Source organism: Piliocolobus tephrosceles, chromosome 2, assembly GCF_002776525.5.
Source record: "Piliocolobus tephrosceles isolate RC106 chromosome 2, ASM277652v3, whole genome shotgun sequence".
In the NCBI taxonomy this organism is placed as follows: Eukaryota; Metazoa; Chordata; class Mammalia; order Primates; family Cercopithecidae; genus Piliocolobus; species Piliocolobus tephrosceles.
In genome coordinates this window covers 33,259,392-33,270,205 of record NC_045435.1, presented here as the reverse complement: position 1 = coordinate 33,270,205, position 10,814 = coordinate 33,259,392, and positions in this window count along the sequence as shown.

Here is a 10,814-nt window from a genome sequence, read left to right as displayed (position 1 = left end):
TTTAAAAATATCCACATCAAGTTATTATTTAAACATAATTTAAGAAAAAGAGTACCTTTTCACCATCTCTCTGTGTGGCTGCCTTCCCATCAAATGGACAATTCTTAATCTCCTGATTTTTAGCAGAAACCTTCCTTCCTGACCATGATAATTAGTCTGGATCTTGTCCAGCTTCATTCTGTATGCTGGGGAGGGATGAGTAAATGCAGGGTGCACTCAGGTGCTGTTGCACCATGTTTTGTTTTGTTTCCAGCGGAAGTATGGTCAATGCTTTTGGTTCTGTTTATACAAAACTCCATGAGGAATCACAGCATTTCATGGGTCTCTTGGCTCTGGCAACACTTTCAGCCATTGCCTTCAGTGAATAATGCACTCACAGGTTTCCGGATTGTTAATGATAGCTTGGAGCCCATAATCTTGTAGTGTGGATTATTTCCCCCGAAACATATTGCCTTACATTTGCTCTCGCTGAATGGAGCTCATATGCTGATTTGTCGCTTTCATGCCCACTTACCTGGACTCATAGGAGTCTTCCTGAATGCTAACCCTGTTGCCTCAGCATTTTCTCACCCAATAGGGCTTATCGTTCTGTGAGAATGTGGAGATTTCACTGCAAATAAGCCCTTTAAATTTTTTTTTTTGTTTTAAATGCTGTAACTAATACTGGTTTCAGCATGGATACCTTGAATGGTGGGGGCAGGGGTGATAGAAAGGATGTGTGGCACAATTTTGAGTCTTCTAGATTCAGAGGATGTAATTTTTTTGTCTTTGTCCTCCCCATCTCTCAGAACCAACAGGCATTCACTTCTTCAGGTGCTTCTGCCTGCCTTTTTATGTCTGTGGGCTCTAGGTGGCTTACACTCACATTAGCCCACTTCTGTTAGAAGACAGATACATGCGTCTGATTGCAGAGACCTGTATCTGGTTCATTTTTTTGACTGGATTTTGAACTCTGCTTAGAGTGTGATATTAAGAAAGGAGACCTGACTATGGCATCAAATAGTTATGTAGATCCTGACTGTCACTATCTGCACACAAGTGAGTAATTTGAGTTTCTTTCCCCATCTGCAAAGAGGAGATTCTAATATCTATGACATAAGGTTGCAAGAAGAGACAATGAAAAAGAAAATCATGGATTATATTGTGTACTATTTTGTGTCCTGGTCCTCAGGATATTTTATTTCCTTCTTTGATAACTGCCCATCCTTTCACTAGGACGTCATTATTTTCCCCCTTCGGCCTTAATAGAGGTCTGCTCTTCTTTATTCTGCCTGTCTGATCTCTTAGTCTCTGCTTTCCCGATTCTATCTCCTGCCAGATAATTCCTGTCTAGTGTAGCTAATCTCTGACTAAACAACTCCTTTATTCAGTCACTTGTTTTAAAGAAAGCATCCTCACAAACCAGTTTCAGAAATTCTCCGATTCTCAATAAATCACATGCTTGCCCTCTTTTCCCATAGCTTACATATCAGTTACTGGAGCATAATTTCCCCTTACATTATGAATAGAAAATATTGAGCAGAACAGCTCTGCCCACTTGCAGGGTCCTAGGGAACGCAACACAGCAAAGACCTTTGAAGTGTTTCCTATATAGAGATTTAAGAAAGTTCTGGTTTGGGCTGGAGTGTTCCCTGTAATGATCAGAGTTGGAAATAATTTGAAGAGAAAGTTGATGTTTTAGCGGAGGAGAGGAGTTATAAACCAAAGATCTGTGCCAAAAAGACAAACTATACTTAGAATAGTGTCTAGTGAGCAGTGCAGAGATAGGGATGCCGGGTACCAGTTGGAACACAAGGTGAGATAAAGTGATACAGTTAAATCTAAGGTATTAGGGGGGATCACTTTTAATGGTTGCGTCCAATTTAATGATACTAAGGAAGTCACTACTGTCACAGGAGCAGCATAAACTGAGTCACAGCACTCAACATCTAGACCTAGAATGTATATGGTATACTTGAGGAGGTTGGAAAAACTAGAAAAATTGCAGAACGGTACCTTATTGAACATCTGTGGATTCTTTATACATTGGCTAAAATTCTCAAAACAAACAAAATTATCTCAAAATAATAGATAAGTATTCATTTGAGATCCTCCCAAATCAGTGAGAAAAGCATTTAGATACAAGCCAATAAAGGGTGCATTAATAAAATCCTGAGTACTGTGAGCAATGGTGACCCAATCTTGCTGGGTACTCTCTGGAAGACTGTGTGGACTATACCTCAGAATTTTCCTGCCAAGAGACAAGAAAGGGAAGTATTTATCCACAAACTTATATCTTCCCGTAGTTGAAGGTTACTCCTGGAAGCATTAGCTTCCCTGCACTGTCATTCTATTCCATGTACAAGAAGAGCATTCATATGGCCAGGAAAGAGAGTCAGAGAACACAGGTGCCTGATGTCAGGAAATTGGTCATGTAAGCCACTAATGACTTGCAAGGTAGGCTAAGGAGCTATGTATGAGCGGGATGATTACAGTGTCTGCTACAAAAGGAAAGTCTAATGATTTTCATATAACCAGGTAAATACACCAAGGTTTGTGTTCAAGGCCACATCAAAATATGATTTTGTCCTACTTTGATCAGTCAGATTCAGGTCCTGTGCAGGAATTGTGTTCATATGTTTCTGTCTTCTCTGCTGAAATATACATGTTGCCAGGACAGGAAAGAGTGGGGTGTTTTTGTTTTGCCCCATCTACCACCTTGCATAGTGCTTTGCTGAAATGAAATGATCTGAATTAAATTCTAGTGAAATTAGACAGCAACTGCTTCATAAGATTCCCCTTTTTCTCAAAAATCAGAGCATTGGCTCGTGGCAACCTGCTTCCTTATGTCTATTTTCTTAATGCCTCCAATCCCCGTGGAGCTAAATACACTGAATTAGCAATTACCGTAGAGCACATTTAGCAGACTTAGAAGCCTCTTTGCCCACCATTGGAATGCAACCACCGGGATAGAGCACAACAGCTGTTCAGCAGCTACAGTAACACAACATAAAAATTTATGACGAATAACCCAACTGGCATGTATCTCCCATATAACAGGTTGCATATTTGCAATCTCAGAGTCTCTTCTAGATCACATTGGAATTTCTAGTATAGAGAAAGCATGATAATATTCTTAAAGTAATTATTTTTTAGGAAAATAAAAGCAATTCACAATGTCCTTCAATCTTCCCCATTAGAACCAGATGTGAAAGTGACAGGCCACAAAAGGCCTACATCTTTATTATGAAACTTAATGCCCAATGAAGCAAAAGCCTGTGTCTTTGGAAGAATGTACTCTGTGTTGTATGTGGTGAGAATGGTGGTATCCCCGACACATAGGTAGCTATTCAGAGTTTACAGAGCTATTGGATAATGCCACTTAAACCTGAAAACATATCCATTTAACTGATTAGAAAATAAAGATCTAAAGAAGAAAAACAAGTGGCTCAGAAACACAAAGTATCAGCAAGGAGAGTGTATCCTCCAACCATGTTAGTTGCTTTTGCATACTATGCCCTTTCTGCCACACCACCAGATGTAGCAAGGCAAGGGGTTGTGGAGGGTGTGTTTGTTGTCCAAATGAAGTATAACTCTATCTACCACTTTCTTTTAAAGGGCCCTATACATTGTAAATTGAGAGTCCCATGGATTCAAAAGAACGTGAAACAGGCATTAGGAGACCATTATTCCAGCCTTGGCACTTCTGCTTACTGCTGTATGATCTTGGATTAGTTATTTTACATATGAGTCTCAGGTTCCTCTCTTTAAAATTATAAATTTTAATTGCTTGCTGATAATTTCCTATACTATTATAATAAAAATCCCACAGGTTTATACTGTATACATTCTAAAGTGCCATATAGAAGGAAGGTGACCAGCATTTATTGATGACTCGACAACACTCAGAGTTCTTTGCACATTTTGTTTCTATTTCTTTCTCACATTGTTAGGTGTATATCATCAATCTCTTTTTTTATTGCTGGGGGAGGGTGTTGCAGCTCAGTGAGTTTCAGTTTCTTACCAGAGATCACACACCTTCTAAGTGGGAAAAGAATCTAAACTCCGTTCTGTGTGACTTTGAGCCCTGTCTTGTTTCCAATGCATCTGAAGCAACTGAATATATACTAACACAGAGCATTATTGAAGGTAGAATGCCTAAAAATGCTCAGAAAATCAAGGGCCCCACCTCTGACACAGGTTGGCCAGCTTAAGCTATGGGAAACACTAACAGACCTGCTACTTCCACCAGTTCTTGGTCTTCCCTCCTTCTTCCTCCTCATTCTCTTGTCCCAGTAGCAATATGCTTTATCTCACTATCACTGCTGATGGAGTCCCTGTATTAGGCACTGGGAAAAAACTGCTCCTGCCCACAAGGAAGAGGAGTAACAACCAGACAGACAAGTACAATACAGTGTGCTCATGCACTTCCAGGGAGGTACGTTCTGGAAAGTGCTGAGGGAGAGTGCCCAGAGACCTGCAGAACGACTCTTCTCCCCACCAATGAAAAGAATCTGCTAACCTTAATTTATAAATAGATGCAAATGGATGGATGATAAGGTCTGAAATGGTGCCTTTCATCAGGAATACTTCCAGAGTTTATATTGAGAACGTTTAGCAACCAAAGTGAATTGAGTACCAACCAATCAAAACAGAGATGGTTGTAGCCCAGAGTCCTGGAGGCCCTCTGCTGTGTCTAAGGTTAGTTTAGCTGCTGGAGCACAGTGAGGTCCAGCAGGCCCCAGGGGAGGAGCTGTGGTGGCCAAAGTAGACAAACGAAGATGGGGCATAGGCCCTAGGGGGCTCAAGGCAGCAGTTATTGGTCAGTTGATGCAGAAATATTTCAGTATTTGCACAATGAATAGATCCCTGTAGTACCTGTTGAATACCAGTTGTTATTTGCTTTTAGAGGCCACTTGTATATTTGCCTTAAGCCTTCCTGAGATTTGCCTTAAGCTACCCTGTAATATCTCAGACAACTTCAGGTCACAGAAAGAATGTCCTGTAACCACTTCGTAAGCACAGCTACCTACTTTATGAGTGGGTAATATCACATACCCACAGACTTTGACAGAAAACTTAGAAAATTGTTCTATGTTAGCAATTGATCCAGGGAGAAAACTTGCAGTTTGCAGAATCTCTTTGTTTTAGTTTAGAGAAATAACCACAACAGGATTAAAACTCTTTTATGCTCTAGATTTGACAAAATGCTTCCATATATACAATGTCATTTGCTTTTTACTACATTATTATGAACTGAGCAAGGCTGCTATTATTATTTCCATTTTACAGATGAGGAAACAGAGGCACAAGAAGGATAACTAACAGAAACATACAGTAAGCAAATGACAAAAATCAGTGACTATTGAAGATGTAAAATATGGGCATGGGTGTCTGACTACCTGGAGCTGAGATATGGCTTCTACTCTTCATTGGCTGGATGACCTCAAACAAATTATATTTTAATCATGGTAGTCTCGGTTTCCTCTTTTGTAAAACAAGGGCAATGTCAGTATCCAATTCTTAGGCTTGTCTTGAGGATTAAATGAGGCAATGTTTTAAATGACATGGTGCTTGGCACATAGTAAGCACTCATTAAATAATGACTACTTTTACTGGAAAACCACTCTTCTGACACCAATCGAGCATCCTCTCTGTTATTACAACTTATTATTACCGTCATTTTCACATCTAATAACATAGTCAAAAACTCAACCCCACTTTATGGAATCAAAACAGAACCTGAATAATTTGAAATACCAATGATTGCTGGTGTAGTCTTTTAGTACTACGAGTTGTGTGATAATATTTACATATTTTAGTGTCAATGGAAAAATACTAAGGAAAACAAACACATATGAGCAAATAAAAAGATTTCATGTTTTATGCTGTAATACATGGATCTCTTCATTCTACAGTATATTAAAACTCGCCAGAGAATGTGAAGCTCCTTATCACAGTAGGATATTGGTTAATTCCACAGCCAAAATATTAGGGCTAGTAAAGTTATAAAGAATGTCAATGCACTTATCAGTGGAGAAAGATTTATTTTCTCAAATCTTCTTTGTGCAATAAGCCATTCTATCCAATTTTTGCCTTGAGTTTTCCAAGCTGTCAACGTGCGGACTTTAACTCTTCACCACTTGTTTTAGAAGTAGGGGGTACATTGGACAAAAAGATTGGTTTTTCATAGTCTTCTGAACCTAATAGGATTTTTATATATCTTTAGAAGGCACACATTTCATGGTCTGGGGTCGGGGGAGGGAGCATTTCACTCGAAAGCCTTCTATGAGATGACTGAAAAAATTGCCACAACAATTCAAGAATGGTTTGGATGACATAGCATGGGTTAAAATAAGAATGTAATTCTCATATTTGATTCTATTTGAGGCATTCTCTTCTTTGCCCCTTGAATCAGTAATCATCTTGTTTTGCTCTGAATTTTAAAATACATTTCTTTGGACACTGAATTCTTCCTGAATTTATAAGACACAAAGCTGTTGGTTGCTGCTACTGAAAATTCATTAGCATTCTGAGTTCCAGCACTGTTCATTGGATGAGAACTGTTTTCGGAGATGTAAGTTCTCCACCTCTGTTGTCAGGAACTTTGCAAATCTGGATTTCCTGGCCTACCACTACCACACCTGTGACTCATTAACTAAGTTTATCAATATCATAAGCCCAGATACACAACCTAATTGTTCCCTGGTGTGCAAAAATACAGGGCTGCTACAAATCTCACGGCTGCTACATAGGTGGCATTACATGAAATTACTCCCTACAGCAGGAAATTTCTCTCTTAGGGATTTCTGGATTTCCAAAAGTGTGAAATCTCCTCCACTTATTTTTCACGGGGAGGATGCATGAGCCACATGAAATTTTGCAGAGGCATTGCTGTCTTTACCTTTGTTAGAGCCAGTCCTCACTCCTAAGGAAAGTGTTGATCTTTGCAGTTAGCTCCTTTCAAATTGCAAATAGTCCTGAGAGAAAATCCCTGAGGCTCTCACCCTCATTTTTGCCTCTAAGCTTTGGCTGGGTTATTCCCTGTTTGGAGTGTGCTTTGTTCCCCCTCTTTAATTATTTAAATCCTAGGCATTCTTTTAAGCCCAGATCAAGTCCTACCTTGATTACTGAGCCTTCCCTCCCTGAAAAATTCCTAGCTCCCCTACTTTCTTCTTTGAACAATTAATGCATTCATCCATCCATTTTGCAATAAAAGATTTAAGTGAATAGCTACTTTCTTAGTTCAGGCTGCTATAACAGAATAGTATAGACTGGGTGGCTTAAACAACAAACATGTATTTATCACAGTTCGATAGATTGGAAGTCTGCGATCAGGTTGCCAGCATGGATGTGTCCTGGTGAGGGCCCTCATCCTGGTTTACAGATGATTGACTTCTCATTGTATTTTTACAGGGTGGAGAGACAGAGTGCTGATCTCTTTATATCTTCATAAGAAGGGCTCATGACCTAATTTCCTCCCAAAAGCCTCACCTCCAAATACCATCACATTGGAGATTTAGCCTTCAACTTGAGGTTAATATTTAGTCCATAGCATAAACGAAAGGTAGAATTCAAGATGGTAGAATTAATGGTGGTAGTATTTATACTGCTCCGAAAGTTAATGTAAGGAAAAATTTCATTCAGACCAGGCAAAGGGGAGAATCAGATTTGCTTATGAAGTAGTAATGTTCCTTTCACTGGAGGTACTTGACCGTTGGCTGAACAATGGATCAGGAGTCCCATTCTAGAGAGGACTCAAGTATTACATAGGTCATTTAAAGCACACTAAGATCGTTGAAATTATACCACACTCTGTACTACAGAGTATAGACTCATTAAGAAGGGAGACCTTACCTTATACTGTTTCTGTATCTTAAAAAGCAAAGCACGTTTTGGGGGGTGGTTACTTAATTCCAAATTGATTGAATTTACTAGATGTCACATGAAACTTACAGAGTACGTCAATTATACTCAATTTATGACACTTCATGTGATATCTTTAATTACTTTATATCAATAGAGAAATATAGTTTAGATATTCTGATTAAAATGATGCCAGGTCTGGTCATAGGCAAAAATAAAAGTCTGAAAAATACATTCCTCGGTTGATAACCACTCAGAAGAAATAATTGTTTTTTATTTTGAAGTTGGTAATTCTGCCTTTGCTGTTTCTTACTTTTTTAAGAATGAAGTGCGCAAAATAAGAAGACTCTGCTTTGCTATATATTCTCTTGTTTTTGTTGTTGTGCCAAAGAACTTGCACCTTTTATCACTTAACCCTTACAGCCGTCCTGTAAATTAGCTATTGGTAAAAGTAATACTTTGTTAGTTTTCCAGAGGAAAATCAGGCTCAGAGGTTGAGTGACTTGTTCAACATCACGCAGCCATTAGTAAAACATAATCCCAATCTCTTTACTCTTAAAACCTTAATGGCCCTAGCAGCATAATGCAATTAGCATATTTATATACTGCAACTTTCAAGAGTTGTTAAGTGAGTGTAATCTAGGCAAAATAAATTTAAAATGCAAATATTTGAGTTTGTGATATCAAAATCAGTTTCTGTCGTTAGTTAAATGCTACTTGAATGTGGGCTGTACTTGTTTCTGCATCTGAATGAAAGGGTTATTGCATATATTATCTTAAAGAACTAAGCTGAAAATGAAAAAAGATGTGATAGTGTTTCAGAAATCAGAGATAGAGATATGTTTTGGACAGAAGAGATATTGTAAAGAAAGATGCAGGGAAAGAAGCGCTTGTGCCAAAAAGGTCAGCATGTTGAAACTGAGTCACTTAAAAAAAATGAGTAGAGGGCATAAAGGACCAGTTAAAGAACAAAGCAAGTTTATGTATTAGATTGAATGAATAGTGAATAAAATCATAGGGGAGTTTTAGCTGTAGGCTCCAAAACAGAAGGATGGAAGTCACTATCTCCCATTTCTGTATCTGGGAATATGATGTACTCAACAGAGTACCAAGGTGGGGAAGCGCCTGCTGCTTAGTGCTTGACCACTCTTTGCCCTCTGCCACCCACACTATAATAAGAAACAGATAGCAGTGTGCTCCCAAGAGCAGGCCTATAACCTCACTGATGCTTCTTAAGTGACCGTAAAGAAGTTGACTGAGCATGAAATGTCATCATTAAAGTTTATGCCTTGAGTTGGGGTGAGGGGAGGAGAAACAAAAATCATGTCTAAATAAAAAAGAGGAGGAGGAACAAATGATAATAGCTCATATGAAAAGATGATGTGGTTCCTAGGAGAGAGCTAATTCTTAGCAGTGAACCAAAGATACTTCCAATTCTAAATCCAGTGTGTGCTGCTGATTATTACCCTTCCTGTTAATCAGAAGAGAGAAGGAGGGAGAGTGCGAAGAAGTTCTGCTATTGATACCTGAACATGACATAGCAGCTAGTGTTTTGCTGAATTGTGATGAAGAAGTGTTTGCAACTTTTCAAAACTTACAAGGAAAGGGGCTTTGTTGGAGGAACTGAAAGAAAAAAGTATCTGTTGAAAGGATAGTTTGTATTTATATTTTAGTGCAATTGTGTGGAATTGGTTTGGAAATTTACACACAGTCACTCAGGTGACAAAAAGAAATGTCTTAATTTTCTGGAATTGTTTTATTTCTCACAGTCTTCTACTTGCTCGGTAGACTGAAGATAGGTTGGAATGCAGAGGCATTGTTTAACCACTAGCAATGTGTTTGTCTCCTTCAGTCTATATAGTGTATTTTCCATATTTAGATGTCCTTTAAATAAATGCTACTTTTCACATTTATCCCACCTTCTCCTGATGCTGCTTAACATGGTGTCTGGCTCCAAGATAAGAGGCTAGATGAACTCACAGAACTGAAGTAGATGAAAATCTAGGAATGAGGCCTGAAAGTCAGTAATGGGGCTCATTTCATCAGTGGGTGCCTCCATCTGTTCTGGGCTTCAGGCTGATGACCACAGAAGTATTGCGGTCCTGTGAAGCCTTTGGGGGTGATGTGCTGACAGTGACCGGTGGACTCTCATTCTAGCCAGCTTCCTCTTTATTTCAGCCTTGGACCTCTGATACTTTATCCACCGTCTCCACACCCCCATGCCAATTTAACAGAACCCATAGAAACATCTGGATCCCGTGCACACCACATGGAAGAGTGGGGCACCAAGAACTCAGTCTCAGAATTATCTCTTTAGCTCCTATCCTTCACCAGAGCTAAACCGCCCACCCTGACCTGGATCAGGGCATCCCAGGACAGCCCTCTCTTTCCAGACAAATAAGTGAGGGAAAGGGGCCAAAGCTTTACTGAGTCTAGTCTTCACTACAACCTTTCCGACACACGAAAGTCAGAAGCCACTTCCACAGCCTGCCAACTTGCCCAACTTCCACAGTCTAACGGCTCAAAGGGGCCATCTCTCCATCTTCTTTTTTTCTCTGGAAGAAACTTCCCCCAATTTTATCTTCTAATTGGCTAGGGCCACTAGACCTCAGGGCTTAGCTGTAATGGTAGATGGGAGCAAGAAGAGAAATATGCTTATGAACGAGAGAGCACATAGTGAAAGATATTTACAAATGACTGCATTCATATAAATCATTACATTTATACTCTATCATAGACTATAATGATATAAAATTCCAGGCTTCCTTGCCACTATTAAAATGCTTAGGTACAATGGCCTATTTAGCAAAACATGTATTCATTTTGTAAGGAAAAGTTTTGAAATATCAAGCTGGTAAAATTCAGATGGCTTTATGTGAGGCAAAATATAATTTAGCAAAATAGAAGTTATAAGAATCAAATATCAAAAAGAGTTTTTTTTTTTTTTTTTTTTTTTTTTAAAGTGATGG